Source organism: Molossus molossus, unplaced genomic scaffold (assembly GCF_014108415.1).
Source record: "Molossus molossus isolate mMolMol1 unplaced genomic scaffold, mMolMol1.p scaffold_m16_p_15, whole genome shotgun sequence".
Taxonomy (NCBI): domain Eukaryota; kingdom Metazoa; phylum Chordata; class Mammalia; order Chiroptera; family Molossidae; genus Molossus; species Molossus molossus.
The window spans coordinates 64,875,784-64,903,361 of NW_023425350.1; the positions used below are offsets into that span (position 1 = coordinate 64,875,784).

The 27,578-nt window shown below is 50.3% G+C and overlaps 1 protein-coding gene across 1 annotated transcript in view; it reads left to right on the top strand.

The window, feature by feature from the left end:
- Positions 1-27,578, top strand: part of TCF7L1 (transcription factor 7 like 1) — a 160,135-nt gene that overhangs the window by 96,682 nt on the left and 35,875 nt on the right. The gene's annotated exons all lie outside the window — the stretch shown is intronic.

A 27,578-nucleotide genomic window follows, 5' to 3' on the forward strand; every position in this document is an offset into this window, starting at 1 on the left:
TGAGAGTCTAGAGGGCAGGACTCTTGTTCAGTGTGAAAGGTGAGGCCACGTTTGGTCCTCTCATTCACTTGGTAAATGCATTTCGACCCTCCCACTCTATGTGCCCTGGACCATAGGAGGAGCCAAATACACGTATTATGACACAAGATACAGTCCCTGTCCTCAGAAAGCTGCAGGCCCTCAGTCAGCCTCCAGAGACATGCCCCTGCTCATCGTGGACCATTGTGAACAGCGCCCCCTGGAGGTGGAGATGGGGTGGCGGAGGGTTCAGGATCCAGCCCCAGGGAAAGAACTAACGCAGCCAACTGGAAGCTGGCCTACCACTGAGGCTTCTGGTAAAGCCCCCAGTTCATTTGTTCATTCATTCATTTAACGAATATTCATTGAAGGCCTCACTGGGAGGTGACTTTTCAGTAAAAACCGAAGGGAGCCAACTGCCTAGACACATGGGGATGAGCATTCAAGGCTGAGGTAACAGCACATGCAAAGGTCTCCAGGCAGGATTGTGCCTGGCTTGTTCAAGGAAACAAGGGGACGGGTGTGGCTGGAGCTGAGTGGAGAGGGTCTGTGGGGGAAGCACTGAAGGAGGTGTGGTGAGAGAGGGACCAGAGAACCAGCCATGCGACCTTGCAGAGCATGGTGAGGACTCGGGTCTCTGCTCTGAGTGAGATGCGGAGTGTTTGAGGTTTCGAGCAGAGAGGTGGCATGATCTGATCTACATTTTAACCAAGCTCTAAGGCTGCTGCGATAAAAATGGACTGACGGGCAAGGGGAGAAAATTAGTGACAAGTTAGGGGTCAGGGAGATGTTGATTGGTGGCTGTAGATGTGGGGGTGGGGAAAGTTGTCAGATTCTGGGTCTGTTTTGAAGGGGAAGTGGCAGGATTTGCAGATGGAGTTCAAGAGGAAGAAGAGAGGAGTATCTCCTGAGCAACAGGAAGGATACCATTAATTGGAATGGGAGGCCCGGGGAGGAAATAACCAGGAGCTCTGTTCAGGATATGTTGGCATTTGGGCTGCTTTTTGGGCCTCCAGTGGGGGTAGTGCTGAGCCGTGGGGTAATTGAGTCTAGATTTCAGGGGAGAGGTCTGGGACTTTGAAGTCATCAGCATATAAAGGGACAGAGAGCCTGAGGCTGAGCCCTGGGCACTGCAACGTTTTTTTTAATCCTCACCCGAGGACATTTTTCCATATTTTGTTCGGATAGAGGGGAGGGAGAGGGAGAAACATCGACGTAAAAGGGACACATCGAGTGGTTGCCACCTGCATGACCCAACCAGAGCCGGGGACAAACTGCAACCGAGGTATATACCCTTAGCGGGAACCGAACCCAGGTCTCTCTGAACTGCAGGCCGACGCTCTAACCACTGAGCAAAACTGGCCAGGGGTGCAGCTTTGCCACGTTGGAGAAAAGAGCAGGAGCTGGCCCCAGAGACTGAGAGCAGCAGCCACAGAAGGAGGAAGAGACCTGGAGGGGCCGGAGTCCCTGAAGCCAGGAGCCAGCACAGGAAGGAAAAAGGAGGGCTCACCTGAGTCGGGTGCTGCTGGCGGGCCACGTGAGGTGGGGGTTTAGTAGACGGAGCTCCTCGTCATCCTCAAAAGAGCTATTGCCATAGAGGACTAGGAACTACAGTGGTGAATCTTGAGGCTTCAGGATCAGGCCTTTTTTTGTTTTTATTTCTTACCAGAGGGTATTTTTCCATTTATCTGCAGATAGAGTGAGAGAGAGAGAGAGAGAAACATCGGTATGAGAGAGACACAGTGACTGGTTGCCTCCCAAACAATCCCGGCCAGGTTTGGGACCGAACCACAACCAAGTTATGTGCCCTTGACCAGAATCAAACCCGAAACTCTGTGGTCCACAGGCCAACGTTCTAACCGCTAAGCCATACCAGCCCGGGCAGGATCAGACCTCTTTAAAACGAACCCATGGGCTTGGCTGGTGTGGCTCAGTGGATTAAACGTCCTGTGGACTGAGAGGTCCTGATTCAATTTCTGATCAGGACACATGCCCGGGTTTGCTCCCCAGTGGGGAGCATGCTGGAGGCAGCCAGTCGATGTTTCTATCTCTCACTCCCTTTTTCTCTTCCCCCCAAAATCAATAAAAACATATTTTTAAAAAAAATAAAATGAACCCACAGTGGTCCACACACGGAGGGGTTTGTTGGATGGACGCTGTTGGAGCACAGCCGTGCCTCATGGGCAGTGCAGTGCTGGCCTGGTCGTTGAGTGACTGGCCAGCTGGCCTTCCCACAGAAAGTTCTCCCTCTGCGTGGCAGTCAGGTGTTTCTCCTCTGATGGGTGGCTTAGGGCGGACCATCCGCACTGTTGAGTTGATGTAGTGGGGTTATTTATTGCTGCTGCTAGTGGTGGAGACAGGCCTGGCTCTGGCCTCCAGATGTGACAAAGCCATCCACGGAGCTTAAATCACGCCTCGGAAGAAAATTGATGATGGACATCTCAACACGGAGTGGGGTGGAGTTTCAGCTTCCAGTTACACGTGAGCTTTATAGGCTTAGAGGAACATTAGGCTGCCCTCAAAGGAAAACTCAATTAGATCAAAATGGACTTAATTGCCTAATGAATTCTAAATGTGTACAAATTTAAAGGCAAGCTTGTTTGGGGGCCGGGGAGGGGGGAGTACTATGAGGAGTGTCACATGCTTTTTATGACAGTGGAAAAGGAAACTCACCCCCCAACATGCACAGCCTCACCCACAGGTGTCCTCGATTATATCATATATGCTTGGGTTATTGGCTGATTGACATACCTGAGGACTCAATCCGTTATCTTATTTGATCCTCAAATAATTCCAAAAATTAAGTGAAGCTGGTTTAATCACTCCTGTTTAATAGACAAAGAGCTGAGGCTTATCGAGGTGACAGATTTGCCCCTGGCAGGGCCAGGCTCTCAACCCAGGTCTCCTGAGTTCGACATCTGGCCTTTGCCGGGGGCAGTGGGGCAGCAGGGGGAGAGGAAAGGAAGTAGCCCCTTTGACAAGTGTATTCACGGATACTGCCGCTGACATTTATTAATAACAGATGGGCCAAAGACTCAGTCGAATTGAAATCCTAAGGACTCTCAAGCATTTAACAAGGTATTTTTATATCTCTTGAAATCACGCTGTCCAGTCGTTATCTGATACATGCACTCCCAAGAAGAGTTCGGCCATCATCTGCTGGTAGATCAGGCAGCTAACAACCTTCCTCCCCTCTCGGTCACTCGTAGGACTGGAACATTGCCCTGTGGCTGTGCTCGCCGCAGGTCCTGGCTCCCCATCACTCTCTGTGAGGTGTGAATGCCAACACTTGCAAGAGGTACATGCCATTTAAGTTGGAAGACTTGGTAGCTATTTTCTCCATAACTGAAATCATTGACTATGCTGGTACCAGGTTCTGTTTTCTTGCCCCTGGGGTTGCATCTCTACACGAGGCTTGTCCTGTCTCTGCAGATGTTTGAGCAAGTCCACGTGCCGTGAGCAGTTCAACAGACTCCCTATTCCTGGAAAAACTGATAAAGTAAACAAAGCTTCCTGGGACCTTGTTTGCCCAAAGTCATCCAGTTCACACACTGCCTGTTGCTATCACACACATTACACGTAGTATAGTGTATGTAGTACGTTATAGTATATTGGTATAGTATACAAGTAACGACCACTGTTGCAATCTCTCCCCCTGTGCACACACATCCACCCCGATGCATCCTATTTCAGAAGATGTATCTTCTAAAGGCTACTGTGCTTCTCACATTTTACTTCCAACACTGAAAACAAGTATAGGGGCCAGAAAGCAACAGCTATGTTAGAACCGAGTCTTTCCATTCCAGTGATGTATGAGATGAAATCTCTTCACGTCAGACCATTCTTTTTTCATTTTTTTTTTGTGTGTGCCAGGGTGACTATTTGGAGAAGCTTGCCACCAAATCTATTCAGATACTTGTATTTAACTTGCGAAACTTAAACATGGGCTTTTTCTATTTGCGCTGTTTCAGGATTCACAGGGAAAAAAATAAAATTAAATCCAGTTTCCTCGAGCAGCTAAATTTAAGTTTTGGTCAACATTGTGAGGGTTTGAAAATCAGCTTTAAATTTAGAGCATGCCCATGGTGAGGTTGTTTCTGTGTCCCAGGGCTCTGCCAAATTAAGCATTAATGTTGCAGCTGGATTCTGTTCCTTTGTGAACATACAAATTAACATCTTCAGTGGCTCCTCCGTCTGCAGACTTATATACCGGCCCCCAAATGTGTTATTTGTTATTAAAATCACCATATTTATTGGGGGGGGGGGTTGCAGTGACTTCCCCAGATGCGGTGACCCTAATTGTAACCATGCAGGTTATTCAAACATACTTGGATATCTAAAACAGAAGAGAATCTCGGCCAGGGTGCCCTGTTATTTGAGTGTGATGTAGACGGGAAACCAGGTGCCTTGAGGCTGGTTGCATTTAGTGCTAATAGGCTCCCAAGAATGCATCTTCCTATGTTGATGAAACAAATGTGCAATTGACCTGGATCCTTTCCAGGGAATTATTTTTAAATCAGGAGTCATATTTACAAATCTTTAGGCTTTATTAATAGTTGCTTTTTGTGAACAGAAAATCTAGGGTGCCTGCTAGCTGCCCCCGCCCCTGCAATATGGAGGACAGGTGTTTCCCAAATGTGACCGTGGGGCATCTGCAGGCTTTAATAACAAACAGGTGCCTGTTGTCTGGACTGCCGTGTGTGAGACTGGCATGTACCTGGCAGTCACCTGAGGGAGGAGCTTGCTGAGCCGCAGGTTCCGCTTCAGTAGGTCTGGGTGGGGCCTGGGCCTTGGCATTTCTGACAGGATCCCAGGTGACACGGATGCTAGCCCATGGAGCACACTGGACCAAGTAAATTCAACCTAGTTTCCAAATTATGGGGGGTCAGGCCCCCAGGAGGCTGTTTCCGTTGGCCCTAGATTTTCCTACCCTCTCCCCTCCAGCTCACACGCGTTTACCTTTCAGAAGAGAAAGTGGTGACGGTCAGACAACATTTGTTTAATTGTGAGTGTTGTGGGGCCCTTTGGGAGTTGGAGAAGGAAGAGCATCCCAGTCAGCCCCCACCCTCCACCCCAAAACCATTAAGATTGTTGCATTGTGCTTGTGTTTTTCCAAAAATGTGCATGATTATGGTTCATGGCGGATCCACCTACTTTGGCCTCAAGATAACTGCGGCGACTCAGCCTGAAGTGAGCGATTGTTCCAGAATAAACCCACCCAGGGTGGCAGTTGGTTCTTTACTGCCCTGTTTAGACCTGGCCTGAGGACTGACATTTCCTTTTACTGTCTCAAGTGAGAACTGTCCTGGGCTTCTTCCAGCAACCCCCGTCTCCTCCCAGACTCTGCAATCCTGTGGGCGCTCCATAAATACTTGTTGACTGACTTGACTCATTCCCTGGGCAAAGGGGGGCGGGGGAGGAGGAAGTAGGGAAAAGGGGAGTGGACTTGGGTTTCTGTCTCTCCTCAGTAAAATAAGGCAAGGCGCAGCCTGGTGTCTGATTATTTGCAGGGTATGGCTGTTTTCATCCCGTGGCGCGTAGCATTAAGGAGTTTGATTTGTGGGATTCGCTAATTGCAGTTTCTTACTTTGCATGCTGAAGGCAGAAAGCCGTTCTCTCCGGAATTTCCAGGAGGAACCCAACAGGAAAACTTGCCGCTGGGCTACCTCAACTGCTTAGGGAGAGTGGCCCCTCACTGCCCCAGGATGGTGTGGGCCCTGTTTCTTGTGCAATTAACCTTCAGGGTGTTTGCTCTGGTGACACCCAGGTCCCCGGTGATTTAAGGCTTGGGTTTTCCCTGGTTGCTCAGCTGTGAGAATCTAAGGCTGTGTTGTGTTCTCATAGCTGCATACCGTGCCCCCTTCCTTCTCTCCTCCAGAAGCAGAAGGGGGTTCCCTTGCTACAAGGGGCCTGTTGCATGCAAAAGCCCTCTTCACGAGCTGCCTTTCCTGGGGTCCCTGGAACCCTTCTCAGAGCTTATAGAATTTTAAGAACCCTTCCTGGCACAAAACCCCCATAAAATCATTTGCTTTCAGGTCTGAGCTCTGGTGGAGCATTTTCCTGAGGTTTCTGCACATGGGCCTCACCCAGACGTTCTCAAGGGGCAGTGGGAAGCCCATAGGCTCCCGGGGTAGGGGAGAGCCCTAGTTTTCTCCTCTGTGAAAGGAGACAAGAATTCTGTGCCCACCGAGTTGCGAGGATTGAGTGAGGTTGTGTATGCAGAATTGGGGCAGTGACGTTTCTGTGGGGCATCAGCATTATTGTGCCATATTTTGAGTTTACGTAGCTTGTCTCTGGGTTCCAGTGTCTAAATGTGTGCTTGATAAATGCTGCTTTTTCGTTAATGACAGACAGGAGGGGGCACTACAAGTGGTGCCGCACTGGTAGGTGTTTAGCAACCTGTTCCGAGGGTGGAGGCTGCCCTAATCTGTCGTTTGTTATATTCATGGTGTAAATACTCCCGATGTGACCAGTCTCAAGCTAAAGCACGGCAGCACTGGACACTGACTTAGGAAGCGATGCCCCAGAGGCATTCGGGCTTCTTCCCCCCAACACACACGAATGGGTAGTTTGGCCTTTTAAAAAAATACTCAGTGATAAGATCTTAAACATAGCCAAGTTCAAAAATGGGGTTTTTAATAAGCCTGAATGACTTTGTAGTATACTATTTTATGTTTTGGGTGTGTGTGGAAAAGCCCCCAAGTTATGCGGTCCCCTCCAAAGGAAGCTCTGCCTGCAGGGACTTGGGCGCCTCAGGCCACAGGTACATCACCTGTGAGAGACCTTCTGGAGCCACTTACCAAAGGGAAGGCAGAAACAAGTCTCTGAAGAGTATTCGTTGTTCAGTCTGAGCATGACAAGGTGGCAAAGAAGTAATGAAATAGGTAAGCTTTAGGGGCCAAATGCAGAGCCGGTGGCCTGAGGCCACCAGCAGGGGGCGAGAGCTCCCAGCCCCTCTGCAGGAGTGACAGCGATGTCGGCATCAGGGTCCCACTTTGGAATTAGGAGGTTCGTGTGATTTGCTTTTTGGAGGAGTTGGGTCTAATTTAACTATTTAGGAGTGGAAAGGAAAATTAAGAAATTTTTCGTGCTGTCTGAATATGTTTGGGAATAAGCAAGAAGAGGTTAGTGCAACAAGTGGGTAGGTCATTGCCCCACTTAATGACTCGTGTCTGGAGAGTACTTTTGTCTAGAGTGATGGTCAGCGTTCGTTTTCATCACACACAAGGAGAGAGCTTGTGGGGAAGAAACAGAAAACCTCTAGCTTTAGGTGTGTAATGCACATAGTGTGAACAGTGGGTGCTTAACACATGTGTATTTCAGTAGAGGCTTTTTCTAGTGCTCAGCGAGAGGAGGGACCTGCCTAAGTCACACTGCTAGTCTGGGCGGAGTTGACCAAACCCAAGTCTCTGGCCCCAGCCTGGTGCTGGTTACTACTCTCAGTATCTTGCAAGGGGCCAGCTGGACGTGAGCTAACGGGGGAGGATCAGACAGCAGCTTTATATTAGATGCTCGCCCTCCATCTCTGGGATCTCTCGTGCACTCTCTGCTTCTTGATTGCTCCATGACTGACCTCTGATTCAGAAAATGCTGGAGTAAGAAGCCATGGTCCGCTCGCCCCTTAAACCAGCTGAGCTGCTCACTCTAGTTCGGGTTGCAGTGCAGGGGAACTCTGGAGCTTCCGCTGTGTTCGGGTGGTGTGCGGACCGGGGAGAGGGCAGGGACCAGGGGCTGGAAGGAGGTAGTGTAACGGAAAGCACTGGAGGCATGAGTGGTCACCCAGGGAAACAGGAAGGCCCTAGGTGGGCCCCCGTCCCACCCACCCTCGGGTTCGGATGCACCTCTGGTTTCCAGTGGTTCCCTTCCCTTGAGGCATTAGCCATGGGCCTGCATGGGCAGCTGCAGGGCCTGGCTCCTGAGCAAACACGGGGCTTCGAGGTCATTCTCAAACACGTAGGCAGTTACACCCTCGCTACGATGTGCAGACAGCTCTCCAGGCAGACAAGGCACCATGAGCTCGCTTCCTGGTACACCCTGGTCCAAGTCTCAGCGCGACCCCGCGAAGAGGTCCTAGCCCCAGCTCAGCTCTTCCATGGGAGATCGGGGAGTCCCTGGCTCCAGGGGAGGTAGTGGCAGAACAGCCAAGAGGGGGAAGACAGAGGCCGTGAAAGAATGTGTATTGGAGCTACTATTCCCCGCAGCCCATCTCTGAAGAAGAATTCCAGAACCCTCTGCACCACAAGCCCCCCCAGAACCCTGGGCCTCTGCCAAGCCTCCCCTCTGCACAGGGAGCCCTTCCCCGGCCCTACTCAGCCCCATCCAGCTCCACGGGGAGGCTTTCCTCTGAGCTAGTCCTACCCTGCCCGGGGCCAGAAGGGGCAGGCTGAGCCGCCTAGGGCTAGATAGATGACAACTCAAGGAAACAGAAGTGCTTTCTGATTTGAAAGCCTGAATACTTGATCTTTGTTGCTTACGATAGCAGATAAGCCTGCCTACGCCACCCCCAAAAGAACCCGCTGCTGTCCAAACAAAGCACGCCACGACCTGGAAGAAGGGGGTCCCCAGACAGTGATCCACTTCCCTAAAAACCAGAGAGGGTTCTGGACCGTGCAGGAAGACTGCCAAGCAGCACACTCAGCCGTGTCACAGTGGATGTACACGCTGGGGATCTGGGTCTCCGAAGAAGACTCAGAAGCCTTTGAAACTACAGTTGTGATCACTCATGAGGGGCACACATATTGTTTAGTTTGATTTTTAAAAATAGGGTGTTGCCTGGCCAGTATCGCTCAGTGGGTTGAGCATTGTTCTGTGCACCTAAAGGTCGCTGGTTTGATTCCCGGTCCGGGCACAGGCCCAGGTTGCGGGCTGGAGGCAGCTGCTGGATGTTTCTCTCTCACATTGACGTTTCTCTCTCTCTCTTCCTCTTGCTGTTCTAAAATCAGCAAAAACATATTTAAAAATAAAAATAGGGTGTTGGTGGTCACTTTCATGAAGAGTTTGGCACCAGGTCAGAAATGCAGTTCCTGTTTACCGTCCTTCCTAAGGACAGCAACGACCTGCTTACAGGGGGAGAGAGGTCTGGTCCGTGCGGCCGCTGGACCCGCCTGGTTGTGGTGTCCGTGCTTTGTCCCGTGTTGACTGTTGGTGCTGGAAAATGGGCACACAAATCCCAACCAGGGTCCTCCTGATTGCGAGCATCGGGCTGAGCATGGCAGGAGGTTCAAAGATGAGTAAGACCACGAGCTTGTGCACATGACCTTGTGCTTTCTCTGTGCCTGCCCTTCTATCAGGGCAGCAAGATTAGTAGCAGAACTGACCTCAGGCAGAGAAAGGTCATTGTTTCGAGAGAACAGTGATGTGCTTTGGAGCCTCAAAGGAGGAGGAGGGGTGGGGTGTTCGATCATTTCCCCTATCTTAAAAAAAAAGTTCTACATCATATTTCCCATTACAAGGGCTTACCTAGTCCAGGCCCCGTGCTTATAAACATGAGCTCAGTTAAACCTCAACAGAACCTTATGAACTGAGTTACACGAATACCTTTTTAACAAGTGGAAACCGAGGCTCAGGAAGGTTACCTTTAGGGTGACCAAGGTAACAATCAGGATTGTCCTAGCTCACCAGGCCCTTCTGTGACCTTGTAGTGGGCAGGGAGTCGCTGCACGAGTCCTTGGGTCTTTGGGCAAGTTTAGCCTTGAGAAGCTTCAGGCCCCCTCTTGCTGGGAGGAAGCTGAGGGTCCTGGAGCAGGTGGAGGGGCAGAAGCCCTGTTGGGTGCGGGGGCAGCGGGATGGGGGCTTTATTCGAGGTTGCTCTTACATCGTCTCACTTGGAGTAAGCATTCGGAGACCCGCTGCTGCTGCTGCAAACAAACCCCGCACAGGTTTCCTCTGTGGCAGTGACTGAAGTGATGCCCTTAGCAGTCCAGGGGGCCCTGGCCGTTCATGCAGATCTGCGGTGGGTGTCACTGCGAATTAGGGCGTCTTCTGGATTATAAAACCTTTCCAAAGGAGCACAGGTTTATTGCATCTGAACTTCGCCAGGAGTTTGGGCCAGGGGGGCCGAGGGCCTGTGTGTCCATGGCAGGTCCGTCGCACGCTCACCTCATCTGTGGGCTCAAAGGTGGTTTCACAGCCTCTTAAATATCTCCGTTGCACTCTTGTTTGCAGTTAATTTGTACTATCTGTAAAGAAAGGGTTTGCCTAGTAATGGTTACCTCCAGCACCCCGGCCCACACTAATGAGCTTTGCCTGTGTAAACCAGATTAATTGTGGTGGTTGCTTTTTTAATTGTCCTTAGGTTTCTTGTATGTTAACTGCCCCAGGGTTGGAACTCTGGTTTCTGTTTCCGCTAGGGCCCTGTTCCCACCCCTACCCCCCAATAGCCTCATCAGTGTGCACCCCACCCCCCTTTCACACGTCTGGTGGCAGTACTGTGAACAGAATGAGGATCAGCAGAACGGTCTCCTTGGCCTAAACGAGGAGGAATGGGCAGGCATGGAAGTCCAAAGGTTTTCTCATGAGGGCCCAGGATTTCCCGGTCAAGAGAAGAGATTTACTAGGGAAGTTATATCCTAATTTTAGTGCTTTATTAGATAAAATTGTATAGTTGTCACAGTCAAGTCTTCTCTTAATAGTTAACTTGTAAAAGTTCATAATCAGAACAGCAAGAAGCAATAGTTTTCAGTAGGAAACAACGTAAATGCAGCAGACACTCTCTACCATATATGGAGCACCGAGGTGGATTCTGAGGATATCATGGTGAGTTAGACAGGTTTTAATACCCTAAGTTAAGTTTTAGGAGTAACTCTCCATCTGATAAGGGGAGAAGTATTTATAAAGATAATTTCAGTTAAATATGTTGAGTGATATGATGAGCTGTTTTCATAAGGTGGAAGAGAAGCATATACTCAGACCAGTGGTTCTCAACTGTGGGTCGGGACCTCTTTGGGGGTTGAACAACCCTTTCATAGGGGTCGCCTAAGACCATCGGAAAACACCTATTTCCGATGGTCTTAGGAACGGAGACACGGCTCCTCTATCCGTCTCCAGGCGGGTCCGCCTACATGCAGATACACCCACATACAACATGAGGACCTGTATTAAAGGGCCGCAGCACTAGGAAGGTTGAGAACCACTGCTTTCGATGGTCATGGATGGAAAGGACTCCCAGCTGAGCTGTGCACAGCGGGCTGGCTGCCTTGAGAAGGGCTGAAACCGAAGCCAGATCACTTGGAGCATGCGAGGATCCAGCTCCCGATGGACGCCTGTCCCGATGGACGCCTGTCCCGATGGACGCCTGTCCCGGTGGACGCCTGTCCCGATGGACGCCTGTCCCGGTGCCTAGTATACAAGTGATCCTTCGATGGTTTCACCCGGAGCTTGTAAGAAACAAGCCTCTCAGGCTCCTCCCTAGACCTATTGACCCAGAATCTGCATTTTAATGAGCTCCCAGGCTGATTCTTGGGAACTTTCTCCTTTGAGGGGCTCTGCTTCTGGACAAGGCTGCATTAGAATCTCCTGGAGGAGAGAGTTTACATCCTGAGGCCGAGCCACTGGTCTAGGACGGCCCAGCCTCCGGGACATCCCCAGACCTGCTCCTCTGGTTCTCCCCTTTCCTTCCCTCTGACCTGCTGCTGCTTTTCTAAGTTCGTGCGTGTGCGTGTGCGTGTGCGTGTGCAGCTGCACACGAGAGAGTAAGAAAATCGCTTCGATTTGGAGTCGTGTGTACCCATGGCTTCAGTCAGGGCTGCAGCTTCCCCTGGGAGCCTCAGGGCAGGGCCAGAGTCCCTGCCTCCTGTTGTGTCCCGGAGGACTCACTTTTACCAGGAGAAAGGAGAGATGCTAAGCCTGGCGCACCAGGCCTGCCCGAGGCTCCCATCCCAGTGCTGGAGTCCCTGGTCCCTACAGGCTTCTCCAAGGACTGGGGACTCCTTTCTGGCCTGAACTCAGTCACCACCAGGCAGGACCATCCCGATTGGACGGGGCGGGTCTCAGGGAGTGCACACCAGCCCTCACTAGTCCCCTGGGCAGTGGTGGCTTTGCAGTGACTGACTGGCCTGGAGCCTTTGTCCTGGAGTCCATTGTCTGGTTGGTGGGTGTTAATCTGCAGCCCCCGAGAAGCTGCCTGGCAAATGGGAGGTTAATGTGCAAACAGCAGGGAGCGTTGTCAGCCTGTGAAGCTGGACAGCAAGTAGGAGGGAAATAGTTAAAAAATCCTATTCATGGTCTGGGAGGGGGGGGGGGGGGGGGCTCGGGAGCAGGCTGGGCCTTGTGCTAATCTTGCTGGAATGTAACCAGTTCGGGCAGTTTCTGGCTTAGGCGTGCCCCCAGTCCCCTGTACCTTGTGAGGGCCCAGCGGCCCGGGCGCCTGGAGGCCGCTCTTTGTTTGCTGCAGCCAAGTGTTATCGGGGTCCAAGTTAGACTGCCTGCAGTTGAGAGGGAGGGGCGGACTCCCCGGACCCCCAGCCTCGGGGCGAGCTCGGTGAAGCATTGTGCTCTGGTTGCGTGCGGGAATCCACAGGCTCTTCTATCTGTTGCAAGAATTAGATGGGGGTAGGAGTGGGCATAAGAAAATGTTCCAGAAGATCCCAAACCTGTTTGGTCAGGCTGCCTTGCTGCCCGAAGGCCTGGGAAAGCCCCTTTGGGACAGGACGCACTGAATTGTAATAGTGGGGCCTGGTGGGTGGGTGGGGGTGCTAGGAGGGAGGTCAGAGGGGGGTCAGCTTATGTGTTGTGTGTTTATGCTTTACAAGGAAAATGTGTTCGAGTGTTAACTTATGCAACTTACAGTCACTTTTTAAAACATTTTGTCTTGGTTTGGGTAGTGGTGATATGATATGTGCATATTAAAACTTCACTGAGCTCCATGTACACAGGATTTGTGCACTTACCTACACATATTTTATACCTTAGTTTGAAAAGTTATAAAAAGAAAGGTAAAGCCCGGCTGGTGTGGCTCAGTGGTTGAGCATCAACCCATGCATCAAGAAGTCTCCGGTTCGATTCCCGGTCAGGGGACATGCGCAGGTTGTGGGCCCGATCCCCAGTGGGGGGCATGCAGGAGGCGGCCAGTCAGTTCTCTCTCATCGATGTTTCTATCTCTGTCTTCCTCTCCCTTCCTCCCTCTCTCTCTAATATCAATAAAGGGAAAAAAAAATTTTTTTTTAAGGAAAAATATCTTCCTTCCAGGCAGCAAGGCCTTGCCTGGCCGACAGCTGTGAGGAGGGGAGGTCAGGGCCAGCAGCCATGGGCATCTCAGCACCCGGACAAGTGTGGGTGTGTGAGCTCCTCACGGGCGCTGGGAAGCAGAAGGAGGCTGGCCGGCAGCGGGTCCCACCGCAGCACCACCCTGCTCTCGGGATTTGGAGAAAGCCTCAGAGGCGGGCCCTGCTCACAGGGCCACAGGGCCAGCTGTGGGCCACACATGCCTGCCAGGCCACCCTGGCCGCCTGCCCGGCCCCGAGTGGCTTCCCGTTCACCCCAGGAGCCTGTGCCCACTGCACAGCGGGTCTGCCCAGCAGGCAGAACCCTGGGCCGCCTCTGCGCTGCCCTCCAGCAAATCCATGTTGGGAGAGTAGAGGGTTCCACAGAAGGACTTTCATGGTTCCTTCTGGCTCTGATTCCATGACTCAGGGTCAGGAAATGATCTTTCTCTGAGTATTTTTAGGCCACGAGACTTAGTATAACGTTCAAGTCCTAGCTATGTGACCTTGGTTAAATGAAAGTCTCTCTAATCTTAGTTTCCTTGTACGTGAGATGGGAATAACAGCAAGACTGAACTCAGAGGCTTGGCAAGAGGATGAAGTGAAAACAAATGTTGTTTCATCCTCTAGGATGAAGGTTAGCCTGCAGCATCATCACCATCAAAACCACTCAGCACTGTGCACCCCAGTCTGGTGAATCGAATCCTTCCCTGTGCACACTGTCACTCTTAGGCCCGAGCAGGAGGGGCCCCTGCCTTTCCCACAGGGCCCAGCACCCACGGGGCCCAGCAGGCAAGGAGTCGGGTTCTGAGACTTCAGGGCCTGCGCCAGTGTCTTCCTTATTCCCATTCTCTTGCGCGTGGACTGAGCCCCTGGTGTGCACGCCCCTAGGGGCTGTTCCCATGTGTGGTCCTGAGACCTTGTGGTACAGGATGACCTGGGAATGGAAGAGAAAGGCCCGGAAGTCTAGGAATTCTCAATTTGAACCTTTTTGTGTCATTGGAAAGGCAGATTTGTTGAGGTAGGAGCCTGGAGTATATCTAACAGTTGGTTAGCTTGAACTGTAATAACTATGTCGGCACACGGGCTCGTGTCTGGACTCTTGTCCTGGGCCCCGTGGATCCCAGGTGTGGACCTGCCTGCGCCCTTCCTTCCCTAATCACAAGTGCAGACTTCAGACACCCTCCATGCTGTCTAGGAAAACACGGTCCTAGGGCCTTTTAGTTCAGAACCTTTGCTTATTTATTAATACATTTGTTTTTGAAATATGTTTTTTTATATTGATTTTTTTATATTTTTATTTTTTCTTTATTGATTTTAGAGAGAGAGGGAGAGGGAGAGAGAGAGAGAAACATCGATGAGAGAGAACATTGATTGGCTTCCTCCTGCATGGCCCCCCTGGGGATCCGGCCCACAACCCGGGCATGTGCCCTGACTGGGAATCGAACCGGAACCTCTCGGTCCATGGGAAGACGTTCAGCCCACTGAGCCACACCAGCCTGGCAGTACATTAGTTTTATAATAGAGCCCTGTTCTGTGTAAATTGTCCGGGCTGCAGCCTGGACTCTCCATTCTTCGAAGTGTTAGTCAAATCCCACCTCTTCACTGCACTACACGCCGCCCCCCACGCCACGCTGTCTCTGTCCCCTGCGTCACCTCACGCAGCACGCGAGCACGCTGGATGCACGGGGAGTATTTGTGGAATGAGAGGCTGCTCACTGCAGACTAATTAGTGCTCTGTGGGCCTGTGTGGATTTTCTCAAACTGCTGGGTCAGTGAGGCCTCCCTCCATGTAAACATACCCAGGCCCTAAAGAAAATCAGGCAGCCAGCCTTTAACAAGCCCAATAAACCCAGCCCTCATTTTTATTATCTTTGGGGTGGGTTTGCTGGGGAATTTATCTGTAGAAAATCTTAGAGTTCGCTGCTGTGAGGCGAATTTTTTGCATTCATTTATTCTTTCGGTGGTTTGGCCCTATAAAGTCCAGGGCCAGCCTGAGGGGAAATTGTGAAAGAATTTGAGTTTGTCTTTGGTGGTAGGAATTAAACAGCTTCTCTAGGCCTTGCCCTCAAACTTCAGCCCAGTTTATTGAAAATTGTGTCTCCGGGGGGTATAAAGGTCCGTGGGATCATGGAGACTGAAAAATTTTGAGATGTAGCCATTTTGTTTCCTTTTTTCCTTAGAGAATAATCTTTTGGAGAATAGTTGGACCCTTAGAACCTCACAGGTTTTTTTGTGTTTTTTTTTTTCAGTTGAATTCAAGCCTCAAGTCACAGCTTGATTCATTTTTTTCCCCTGAACAATGGACAATAATAAATGCTGAGGGAGGGCTGTGAAATACCGGGACGCTGAACGAGGAGAAGGGGAGGGGCCGGGCTGGCTGGGAGTGTTTCTGAGCAGGGGCCTCCGAGAGGGACACACACCCCTGCAGGTTTACAGGGCTTGCACCCAACTGTAGGATTAGCTCACTTCTGCATTTCCTGGAGGCAAATCAGAGTACCTGGAACTGAGACATCCCTGGAGGGCAGGCCTCTCAAACATGGAAGCAAACACTGCTCTGTCCACAGTGATACAGTAACACCAGCAAGGAGAAAGGAGGGTAGTGGCAAACGGCTGCTGAGTGCCTACGGGAGCCAGCCCCTCGTGTGTGGCTCCTCACTGCAGATTGGGGCAACCTTGTGTGGTAGACAGTATCACCACCTCCGTTTTACAGGTAGGGAGGCTGGCATTTAAACGGAAGAGCCCAGCCGGTGTGGCTCAGTGGTTGAGCGATGACCCATGCACCAAGAGGTCATCGGTTCGATTCCCGGTCGGGCACATGCCCAGGTTGTGGGCCAAATCCCCAGTGAGGGGCATGAAAGAGGTGGCCAGTCGTTCTCTCTCATCGATGTTTCTATTTCTCTAAAATCGATAATGGAAAGAAAAAAAAGTAACAAAAGAAGAGATGTTGATGTTTCTGATTGACCATTCCAAGAAACCTTGTATGTGAAGTTCAGATTCAGGCTTGGCCATTTGTTAACACCTGGCTTCGTGGTCATTTAACAAACATTGTGTTGAATGTTGTGTTGTTATCTGTACCACAAATAACAAAAGCTTTTTTTTTTTTTTTTTAATTCCTCTCATCTTCTGGAAGCTCAGTGTCACCTCAACCCTTTCTAGAAGGAACAGGTACATCCAAGTGGCAAAAGTCCAACATAGTGGTCTTCAATTCGAGGATGTCACAGTAGTTCTGGGACTTGAGGGGTTTGTTACAATTACTAAGCATTGCCTACCTGTGATCATCCTATCTACTTGTGACAGGCCCTGCACACGGCCTCTGGGATCCTTCCTGCCATTAACCTTTCTGCCACTTTTAATTAGTATCTTTGTGGTTTAGAGTTACCGTATAGTAGTTGAATGTATACCCAAGAGCACTGTTACAGTTTTTGACTAAGTATGGAATTATCACTGGTGTGTATGTGTGTTTCAAAGCCAAAGCTATCAAGTTTACTTCTAATAATATTAGTAGAATTATTTAAGCCCCTAAAATTCCCCATCAAGGTTGACTATAACACCAGCAGGCCCCCGGGTCTGCACGTGGGAGCCTTTGGTTTCTCCTGAGATGCATCACACACGCCAAACCTGGATGACCTGCGCCACGGCCACTCTGCACACGGACATGAAAGGGCATTTTCAGTGGGTTTGTGATTTGACGCTCGGGAGCTCAGACCCACGGAACGAGCCTGCCGCAGGGTCTGCCCGCGTGGGAGAGGAAGGTGCAAGTGAGGGCTCTGTGGGTCTTGGCAGAGGTTGCAGGACAAGAAGATGTGCTTTGGCTGTGACCACGAGCCAGCCTAGCAGTCAGGGCGAGCAGAAGTAGATCTTGTTGAAGCTAAAAGGAACATGATGCGGGTCAGGGCCTCCTCTCCTGAGGAAGTCTCTCGGTTCCCTCGGGCCTCTGACAAGCCAAGTGGAGGAAGGGAGAAAGCAGTCTGCAGGGCTCAGAGACTGTGGCTTAGAAGACACTGTGTGTCTCAAGTCCCCAGTAAAATGTGGTGGTTCCAGGCACTGTCATCAAAGACTTGTTAAAAATCCAGGTTCAAAGTCTCCCAGGAAGATTTCTTTCCCCCAAAGATATTGCCAAAGTGGAAAGAAAACAAACTGAAGAATGAGCTGTTACATACGTGGGGGGTACCCAGCAGCCCTAGGGTGTCTTGGGAACCCTGGAAGCAACTGGAGAGCAAAGATGTGGGTTGTGGTGCCTGCAGCTGGAGCCTCGTGTTACTCTCGAGAGTGAGGAACTGCAGAGTGATACTAGGTGTTTGCTTCTGGCTGTGGCTTCAGATATATTGTCTTCAACCCTGGCTTGCAATTCCAGAAATAACAGGCCACTGTGAGGCCTGTCTTCCTTAGAAGGGCCTCGGTGTCTCGCTCTCTGTCTCTCCTTTTCTCTCTCTTATACATTGTGATGGCTGCATACCCAGCAAATGCAACTGGGCAGAGCTGAGGGCCCTTGCTGGCACGTGGGCCACTGACCTAAGGTGCATGGTCCAGGCCCTAGCAAAAGCACGGCAGCTTTTTGCCAGAAAGCTCAGGGGCGTGACAGGGACACACTCAGAGAACAGAGAACCGTGGGGCGGCTAGAACGTGGATGGAGGGTGTTGGAGGTTGGGGGCAGGTGGCTGGAGATGAAGAGGGTAGGCCAGGGCCTTGATGCCCACAGAGCAGGCGGGTTTTATTCTGTAAGTATTTGGGAGCTGCCAGCTCTCTGGGCACGGCAGGGCCACGCTCAGGACCATGCCGGGTGGGCAGGCCTGGAGAAGGGTGCAGGCCGGGGGTAAGTTAAGAGTCCCTGCAGAGGTCAGGGCAGTGATGAGAATAGAAGCGGGGGGTGAGTTGAGGGACATTCCAGAGTTAGAATGAGCAGCTTGGTCCTCCATCCCTCCATCAGAGGTAGGGGTGAGGGAAGGAAAGAAGAAACCAGAATTATCCCCAGGTTTGTACGATAGTCAAGGTGACCACGTGTCCTGGTGCACATTGGTTGTCTGTTGTACTAGTCAGGGTTCTGCAGAGAGAAGGAACCAGTAGGGATTTGGGGTGTGGTGTGGTGTGTGTGCAAGTCCCGAGATCTGTAGGACTCGACAGTTTGGAGAGCCAGTGGTTTAATTTTAGTCTGGGGCCAAAAAGACCTGAGAACCAGAAGAGACAATGACTTCTGAAGGCTCACAGGCTCGAGACCCAGGAAGAGCTGATGTTTTTCGTTCTTTTTTGAGTCCAGAAACAGGAAGAAAGCCCGTGTCCCAGTTCAAAGGTAGAAATCTCTCCTACCTGGGAGAGGGTCAGCCGTTTTGTGCTAGGCAGGCCTTCAGCTTATTGTATGGGGCCTACCAGCATTACAGGGCAATCTGCTGTGCTCTGTCTGCTGATTCAGGTGTTAATACCACAGAGAAACCCCCTCACAGAAACACCCAGAATAACGTATAACCAAATATCGGGGCACCCCGTGGTCCCGTCAAGTTAACACATAAAATTAACCATCAGACCCAGTGTAATTGTTCAGAAAGTTCCCCTTCGCTTTCCAGAGAGTCCTGGTTTGTGGGATATTAGGAACTGGGTCCGAGCTGGGTTTTGATGAGTTTGTGTGGGATGGAGCTGCCTGTGGCGGGAGGCAGAGGACACGGTGGGAATGAAGGGTGAGGTTCAGGGGAGAGAGGCTGGGGCCAGCCACAGAGGTGAGCGCGATCACACGTGGGTACTGACCAGTCTAGGTGGACAAGATTACACAGAGAGGAGGACTGAGAACCACCAGCATTTCAATGGGTAGGCCAGGACAGTGGGGGAGGGGGGGTAAGTGAAAAACCAGGGGAAAGGGGTGTCGCAGAAGCTGAGGCACTTAGGGAAGAGACCTGAGAGATGACATTGAGTTTGGCAATTAGGAGGTCAGCAGTAAGCTTAACGAGAACAGTGGAAGCCGGTTGCAGGAGGCCTCGGCATCAGGAGGAGGAGACAGGACCACAGTGGGTGTTTTGTGTTTTTGTATAAGGGAGAGATAGCTGTACAGGGGTCTGCCCAATTGTGCAACTCTGGCCAATTGCACCAATTTTCTCACTTTGTGGGGGAAAGTGGAAGTCGAGGAGGAAGAAACTAATGACCCGTTCAAATCTTGACTTTGAGTATAATTTAACGTGTTTGAGTGACTCCGAGTAAGCACCCGTGACCTCAAGGAATTGATAAGTAGTGTGGGGCATTTAAGAATGCAGCATGGGGCCCTGGCCGGTTTGGCTCAGCGGTTGGAGCGTCGGCCTGCGGTCCAGAGAGACCCGGGTTCGGTTCCCGCTAGGGGCACGTACCTCGGTTGCAGTTTGTCCCCGGCCCTGGTTGGTTGTGCGGGTAGCAGCCACTCAATGTGTCCCTTCACATCAATGTTTCTCTCTCTCTCTCTTCCTCTCTCTCCCTCCCGCTCTATCTGAACAAAAAATGGAAAAATGTCCTCGGGTGAGGATAAAAAAAAAAAAAAAAAAAAAAAAAAAAGAATGCAGCATGGGCCCTGGCCAGTTTGGCTCAGCGGTTAGAGCGTGGGCCCACGGAACGGAGAGTCCCAGGTTCGGTTCCCACTAAGGGTGCGTACCTCAGTTGCAGTTTGTCCCCGCCCTGTTTGGGGTCATGTGAGTGGCAACCAGTCGATGTGTCTCTCTCACTTCAATGTTTCTCTCTCTCTCTTCCAGTCTGTCTGAAGATAAATGCAAAAATGTCCTAGGGTAAGGATTAAAAAAAAAAAAAATGCAATGTGGAAAATCAAAGAGGATCGAGGGGTTTGGTCAGTGAACTTGGGAAGAAGCGTTCAGATGAGCCGTGCTTCCCCAGTCTGGCTCTGTGTGCATCACAGATCTTGGCACATGAAGACAGAGTTGTCACTCAGTTCAGGGATTGCCTTTCAGAGTCGGTGGTTATGAACCAGGGTCTCAGGAAGGAAGTGGCGGAAATGTGGAATCTTGGGGTCCTCAGACCCAGGCACCGAGCAAGGCCTGATCACCTCCCACTCCTGCTCCTCAAACAGCTGCTCGGGGAAGTTAAATTCTGTGAGCAGGCTCATGCGCAGGCTGTGCCTAAGTTGATGTCTACCAGATCACTTGGGAAATGACATGAGATTCAAGAAATGTTTTTAGGGCTTCTGTGCTCTGAAATATACCCCCATCCCCAACCCAACTATCCTAGCCTGGATTCTTAAAATTCCATTAAAACCAATCCCTGGATTTGGTCGGAGAGGTTGGGGAATGCGTGGCAGCCTCCGCCCCTCGCCCCCTAGAACTAGGCATGTGACGTGCGGACGCCATTAGGAATGTCAGAGGGGCGCGGGCCTGGCCGTGATGGTGAACTTGCCAGTCACACCAGCAGGAATCGCAGTACAGACGTTTCCTGTCTCCCCTCCAGTGAGTCATCTGAGACCCTGCAAGCGTGCTCTCGGGTTGAGGGTTCTCATATTTACCAGAAACTTCCACTTTGAGCCTCATCGTATAATCATTCCTCTGTGAGAAAGATCATATTCTGTCAGGGATTTAGGCGTATAGCAGCACTAAGAAATGTTCAATGAGCAGGTGGGCAAATGCTTGCTCTGGGGGATAAGAGTGTAAAGGGATCCTGGGAGGTCATCTCTGAACAGGAAGCTCAAAGAGTGTGTAGAAATTGCAGAGAGTTATTGGGGGCAGGTTGTTAGCATCTGGGGTCAACTCTGAGCTCACATTGACATCACCCGGGGAGTATTTAAAAAGATGCTCAAGCCCTCCCTTGGAACAGTTAGATCATAATGGGGAGGGGTTCGGGAATCAGTGTTTGTTTTTTTAATTTGCTGTTTGTGTTTTTGAATCTCACCCAAGGATATTTTTCAATTTATCTTCAGGCAGAGTGGAAAGGAGAGAGAGAGAAACATTAATGTGAGAGGGACACATTGATTTGTTGCCTCCTACACAACCTCGACCAGGGCCAGGGACGAACTGCAACAGAGGTACATGCCCTTGGCCAGAATCAAACCTGAGACTCATTAGTCCGAGGGCCGATGCTCTACTGCTGAGCCAAACGGGCCAGAGCGAGTATCGGTGTATTTAAAACTCCTCCAGGCAGCTCTGAGGCCCGGTGAGGTCAGAGCTCCAGCAGACTTCCCCTCTGCTGAAGATGGCACCCTAACTTTCCCCCTTTGGGGCACCCATTCGTGTTCAGTCAAGGGGAAGGACTGGAGGAGAGGATCACAGAGCAGGGCCTGCAGAGGAGGCCCTCCCTCGGCTGGCCCTGCACATCTTTGATGCCCAGGGGCCAACAGATATTTCCAAGTGGCTGAGGTCACCCTTTTTTGGGTGCTAAAGGGAGCTGGTTGTGGAGATTTGTCAGGGCAGGACAGCATTTGAGGGAAGAGAGCACTTAGATATTCAGAAATTAGAGAATAGAGATTTCAATATAGACTTTACCGGCAATTTTTTTTTCTTATTGATTTTATCTGTTTTGTACATGTCTAATTAAAAAGTGATTTCTGCCCTGGCCGGTTTTGCTCAGTGGTTAGAGCATCAGTTCACAGACCAGAGAGTCCCAGGTTCGGTTCCCGCTAAGGGTACGTACCTCGGTTGCATTTTGTCCCTGGCCCCGGTTGGGTCATGTGGGTGGCAACCAGTCTATGTGTCTCTCTCACATCGACATTTCTCTCTCTCTCTCTCTCTCTCTCTCTCTCTCTCTCTCTCTCTCTCTTCCTCCCTCTCTCTCTCCCACTCTGAAGATAAATGCAAAAATGTTCTGTCCTTGGATGAGGATTAAAAAAAAAAGTCATTTCCATTGCATATATTTTTTTTTTTATTTTTTTCTTTTTATTGATCACAGGGCAGGGCCTGCAGAGGAGGCCCTCCCTCAGCTGAGAGATAGAAACATCATTGAGAGAGAACATCAATTGGCCGCCTCCTGCATGCCCCCTACTGGGGATTTGGCCCACAACCTGGGCATGTGCCCTGACTGGGAATCGAACAGGTGACGTCTTGGTGCATGGGTTGATGCTCAACCAGTGTACCACACCAGCCGGGCTGCATGTAACTGCTTTTGAAAGCAATTTAGGTTTAGCCAGAAAATGACAACGAAACACCCATAACCTTGTCATCAGAGATAAGTGGTTGAGCTCACCTTTTAGTATATGTCCTTCCAGACCACTGTTCAACACATTTGTAAAGATATATATTTTACTAAAGTGGGACTCTAACATGTTTTGTGTCCTGCTTTTTCACTTAATAGTATATAGTAAACTCCTTTCCATGTCTGTAAATATCCACCTACTTCATAAATTCAGGTGTCCTAATTGTAGCATAATATACTTAATACAGTTTGGCTATTATAAACAGCTCTCCAGCGAGTATTCTTGCAGCCATATTTTGCTCACATCTTTAATTATTTCCTTAGGATACATTCCAGGGCAGGTAAGCCTTTGGAAGACTTGATACATACCTCCAAATTGCACAATAAAGGTTCACTAATTTACTCTCCCACAAGCAGGATATGAACAAGTGCCCATGGTAATTAAAAGGGAGAAAGGCCTTTGCCAATTTGACAGACTGAAAAAGAGTATTTAGCCCTGGCCGGTTTAGCTCAGCGGTTAGAGCGGCGGCCTGTGGTCCAGAGAGACCCGGGTTTGGTTCCCGCTGGGGGCACGTACCTCGGTTGCAGTTTGTCCCCGGCCCTGGTTGGGTTGTGTGGGTGGCAACCACTCGATGTGTCTCTTTCGCGTTGATGTTTCTCTCTCTCTCTCTCTCTCTCCCCCTCCCACTCTATCTGAACAAAGGAGAAATGTCCTCAGGTGAGGATAGGGAAAAAAAAGAGTATTTAACTTCATTACTGAGTTCGTAACTTCATCTTAAATTCTGCTAACAAATGGATGTGGAGCCCAGAGATTTCCCTTGAGTCTTAGGGTAAGTGCCTAGCCCTAGAGGACTTTTACCCACTAGGTCACTGCCTCTGGGATATCTGCTGCCCTTCCCTGTGGTTTGCAGTATGGCAAACATCCTTATCGGGAGCCTTTGTTCCCTGTCATTGGCCTAGCCTGCTTCCCGCGTATGCATGGGATCCACCAGGGGGCAATGTGGAGCCACAACTACACTGAAGGTCTTCCAGTTTCTCCATAATGAAATCTTGAAGGATACAATTATTCCTCTGTTGTGTGTTACATGAGTTGCTGGCTGGCATTCATAATATTGATTTTCTTAGGGTAATATTTCATCCTTTTTCAATAATTCTTATATTTTCCCCTATAGTTTATACTTTGGTTGCAAAATATAACCTGATTCAACCTAGCTCTTCTCCAACTAGGGGCCAGGGCTCCTGGGTTGTTCTAATCCCAGCTCTGCCAGGGGCCTGAGTGCCTTCTGAGAAATGCTAGGATGGGCTGGAGGAGTGGTGTGTGTTCTTTCTCTTCCAGGACTAGTATGATGAAAGGGTACAAGTTTGCCTTTGGGATGAGACTGGACTTGGACACATTACTTAACCTTTCTGGACCTTAGTCTCTTCATCTGTTCAATGCAGAAAATAATAGCATCAACTTATAAGGCTGTGAGTGTTAAATAAAATAACACATGGAAATAGCTTGGCACAAGGTAACTAATCAGTAAACGTCTCGAACGAAATCTGTTTACTTTTCTATGCCGACAGTTTGCTGTTCTTGGCTTTTGCACCTATTTATCTGCTTACCTGAAATGATACCAATATCAGACGGAATATGAATTTCAGAAATGCTAGAACCACAGCAGAGCTGAGCAGCACAAGCCCCGCATCATAGCCTACAGGCAAGCTAGGATATGTCAGGTTATTTTCTATAATCAATAAATAAACTGTAGAGGAAAATATTTGAACAGCTGGAAGCAAATGTGATATCAGTGAATGTTTGTTTGATTTGATCAATCTTATTGATTTCAGTGGGGTCTTTGTTGACTGGTAGACTACACACTGGCAGTGGGCAGACCCTCTCACTCTGCCCCTCGCCTTCCCAAAAGGCTGTTCTCACTCTGCCAGCCATGGGTCTCTGGTGACACTGCTGAGAGCACGGCCACTGTTCTTGGCCTTTGGTCTTTGGATACATTTCCACCTCAAGCTGGCTGGGAGGGACCCTCGTGTCTCTAATTCAGTGATCTCCAAAACACCCTGCAATAGTCATCAAGCACCTCTCACAAATGACGTGCCGGGCCAAGGGCTGTGGGGACCCAAGGGACAAATAAGACTTGGTTCCTGTGGCCAAGAAACCTGGAGATGGGGGAGGGCCCAGGAGTCTGGCTCTGAGCAGGGAAGTCTGGTGCAGCAGGCGTGGAGGGGCTAAGCTGAGGCAAGGAGAGGGGCTAGGGAGCCACTGCAAGGTCGGGGTGGTAGAGATGAGAAAATACTGTAGCAGCCAATGGACGGGACTTTGTGGCTGGCTACAGAGAGGGGAGAGAGCAGATTTCTGAGGTTTTCGCCTAGGCATGCACAAGAGGACGAGGGGTCTGATAAGAAGCATTTGGGAAGAAAATAATGGTGTGTTTTGGGACAGGCCAACTTCTGGGTTTGTAAGTAGAACCTCCTCTGGCTCCTAGGGACACACTGACCCATAATTTGCTGTAGCCTCTGGATGGCCGTAACACGTGGTTCTACAACAGTGTTCCTCAGATGGCACCTGTCTGCGTAATCTTTGCCACCCGGCACCTGTACTATTTTTTTTCTTTATTGATTTTAGAGAGAGAGAGGAAGTGAGAGGGAGAGAGAGAGAGAAACATCGATGAGAGAGAACATCGATTGGCTGCCTCCTGCATGCCCCCCACTGGGGATCGGGCCCACAGCCTGAGCATGTGCCCTGACCAGGAGTCGAACCAGTGGACCTCTTGGTGCATGGATCGACACTCAACCACTGAGCCACACTGGCCAGACTATATTTTTTTCTTCATTGATTTTTAGAGCGAGAGATAGAAACATGGATGAGAGAGAACATCAGTTGGCCGCCTCCTTCATACCGCCCATTGGGGATTGGGCCCACAACCTGGACATGTGCCCTGACTGGGAATCGAACCAGTGACCTATATTATTTACTTAATATTTTTGTTTAAATTGACTCACTTTTCCCCACTTTTAATACAATGGAGCTTCACTCTAAGCAACAGTGTCCAGGAAATCAAAACTGCCCTGTGTGTGTGTGTGTGCGTGCATATAAAATACATATATACTTTAATGCTGGTTACACTGAATAGTTTAAATACTAAAAAATAGATGTTATGTAGTAAAATTGAGGTGGGAATTGGGAATATGGTACAGCTCCTTTTCATGATATAAGGAGGAGGCATGATGGATTTGGGTGTTGTGATAATATACATAAAGAATCTACTTACAACCCTGGCTGGTTGGGCTCAGCGGTGAGAGTGTTGGCCCGCAGACCAGAGAGTCCTTGGTTCGGTTCCCACTAAGGGCATGTACCTCGGTTGCAGTTTGTCCCCGGCCCCGGTTGGGGTCATTTGGGTGACAACCAGTTGATGTCTCTCTCTCTCTCTCTCGTTCTATCTGCAGATAAATGGAAAAATGTCCTCGGGTGAGGATTTAAAAAAAATCCACTTTTAGAGTACTCACAATAATTGTTACTTTCTTCGCCCTTCTTCCACTGTCCTGTCCAGATTTCCGTGCCCTTACTTCAGTATGAATGCAGAATTCTTTTGTTGTTCCCTGCAAGTGAGTAACCCACCTGTGTACACGCATTTGCACGCACACTAGGATAGGGCGCAGGAACCTGTACTTGAGGCTTCTTTGTCAGGGGGATGGCCCTGTGTGGAGGTAGCTGGTGTGGCCTTAGTCTCAGCATCCTCTGTTGCCTGTCGGGTCAGACTTCTCTCCCAGAACTGCCCATCTATTGAGGGCCCTCCTCAGACATTTCCCATTTCCTGGTGCCCAGGCGTTGTTGACTTTGGCGAGCGGCGAGGCCTGCGGGCCGATGGAGAGGGTTCTGCAGAGAGGCCCTTGGAGCTCGGCGCGCTGGGAGGCAGTCCGGGCCGCCTGGCAGTTCTTTGTGTATTTTACTGGCCCAAGATAAGCACTTCCTGTTCCCCATTGATTATACACAGATCCTGCTTCCTTTCTCCTCAATACCTGGGATGCTTTCCAGCTTCTCCTCCCACAGGGAAAAATCCATGCACTTCAGAATTCCCAGGCCTGCTCTCGTCAATGGGCTTTCTGCGGATCGACACTGGTTTTGCTGTCCGGTCACGTTCTTTGTGGCTCCTCACGTCTGTGGAGGAAGGTCGTCCCTCACGTGCCAGTCGCCAGAGACGTGCTCAGAGCCTCCCGCTCACCGGTGGGAGTGTCGTGTCTACCTCGGCGCTTCATTCAGAGAGGACTAGGTGGCACCTCCCAGGTCGAGTTAAGCCAGCTGTCATGGATGCCTTGTAGACTGGGCCAAGGACTCGGGTCTTTCCGACGGGACTGGGGAAGAGTGTCTGTCATGGTGTGGAGCTCGTATGCCCGTATTTGCTATCCCAAGATTCCAAGATGAGACTGAAGCTTCTAGAAGAGAAAAGCAGGCCCCCGTATCCTTTGCATTGACCCTGTATTCTGACGTCAACTGGACCATCAGCTAGTTCATGCCTTTGCATAAATCCAGGAGCTTCCAGTCGGCTCAGTTTCCCCCCAAATGAGAATGATAATACCTGCTTTATCAGTATCTTGGGGTCAGTTGCATCAAATGGGGTCATTAACATACAGTGCTTTAAAAAGTGAACTGACTACAGAAGTATATCTTGCCTGTATTGCCCAGTTTAGATGCTACCTCTTGTATAAAAGTCTTTGGTTTTCCCACAAAGATCCCACTCACTGTGATCCCTCCCTTCTCTAACCTGTCATTTGCTGACATATTCTAGCTATTCATACACTTAAAAAAAAATTTCTGCCTGGCCTGTGTGCCTCAGTTGGTTGAGCGTGGCCCCATGCGCCAGACAGTCACTGAGTTGATTCCCAGTCAGGGCGCATGCCCAGGTTGCAGTCTTGCTCCCCAGTAGGGGGCGTGCAGGAGGCAGCCAATGGATGTTTCTCTCTCATCAATGTTTCTGTCTCTCCCTGTCAGAATGAGAGGTCACCTAGTAGCTTTAAGTAGCATAGTTTTCTGTTTCTTTGGGCAAGTGAAGGGTGGACTGAAGACATGGGAGGGAGACAGGAGCAGAGGTGAAGTGCAGAAGAGGATTTGGGGCTCCTGATTTTCCATCCACCATCCTGTTCTCTGACGTGGACAGCAGACACTTTGTCCTCCTGAGGCAAGGGGACCTGCAGCCCACCACACACCCCCTTCAAACCGGATGGCTATCTCCAAGGCTTCCTGGATAGAAAGTCTGGAGTCAGGCCCCACTGGTGTGGCTCAGG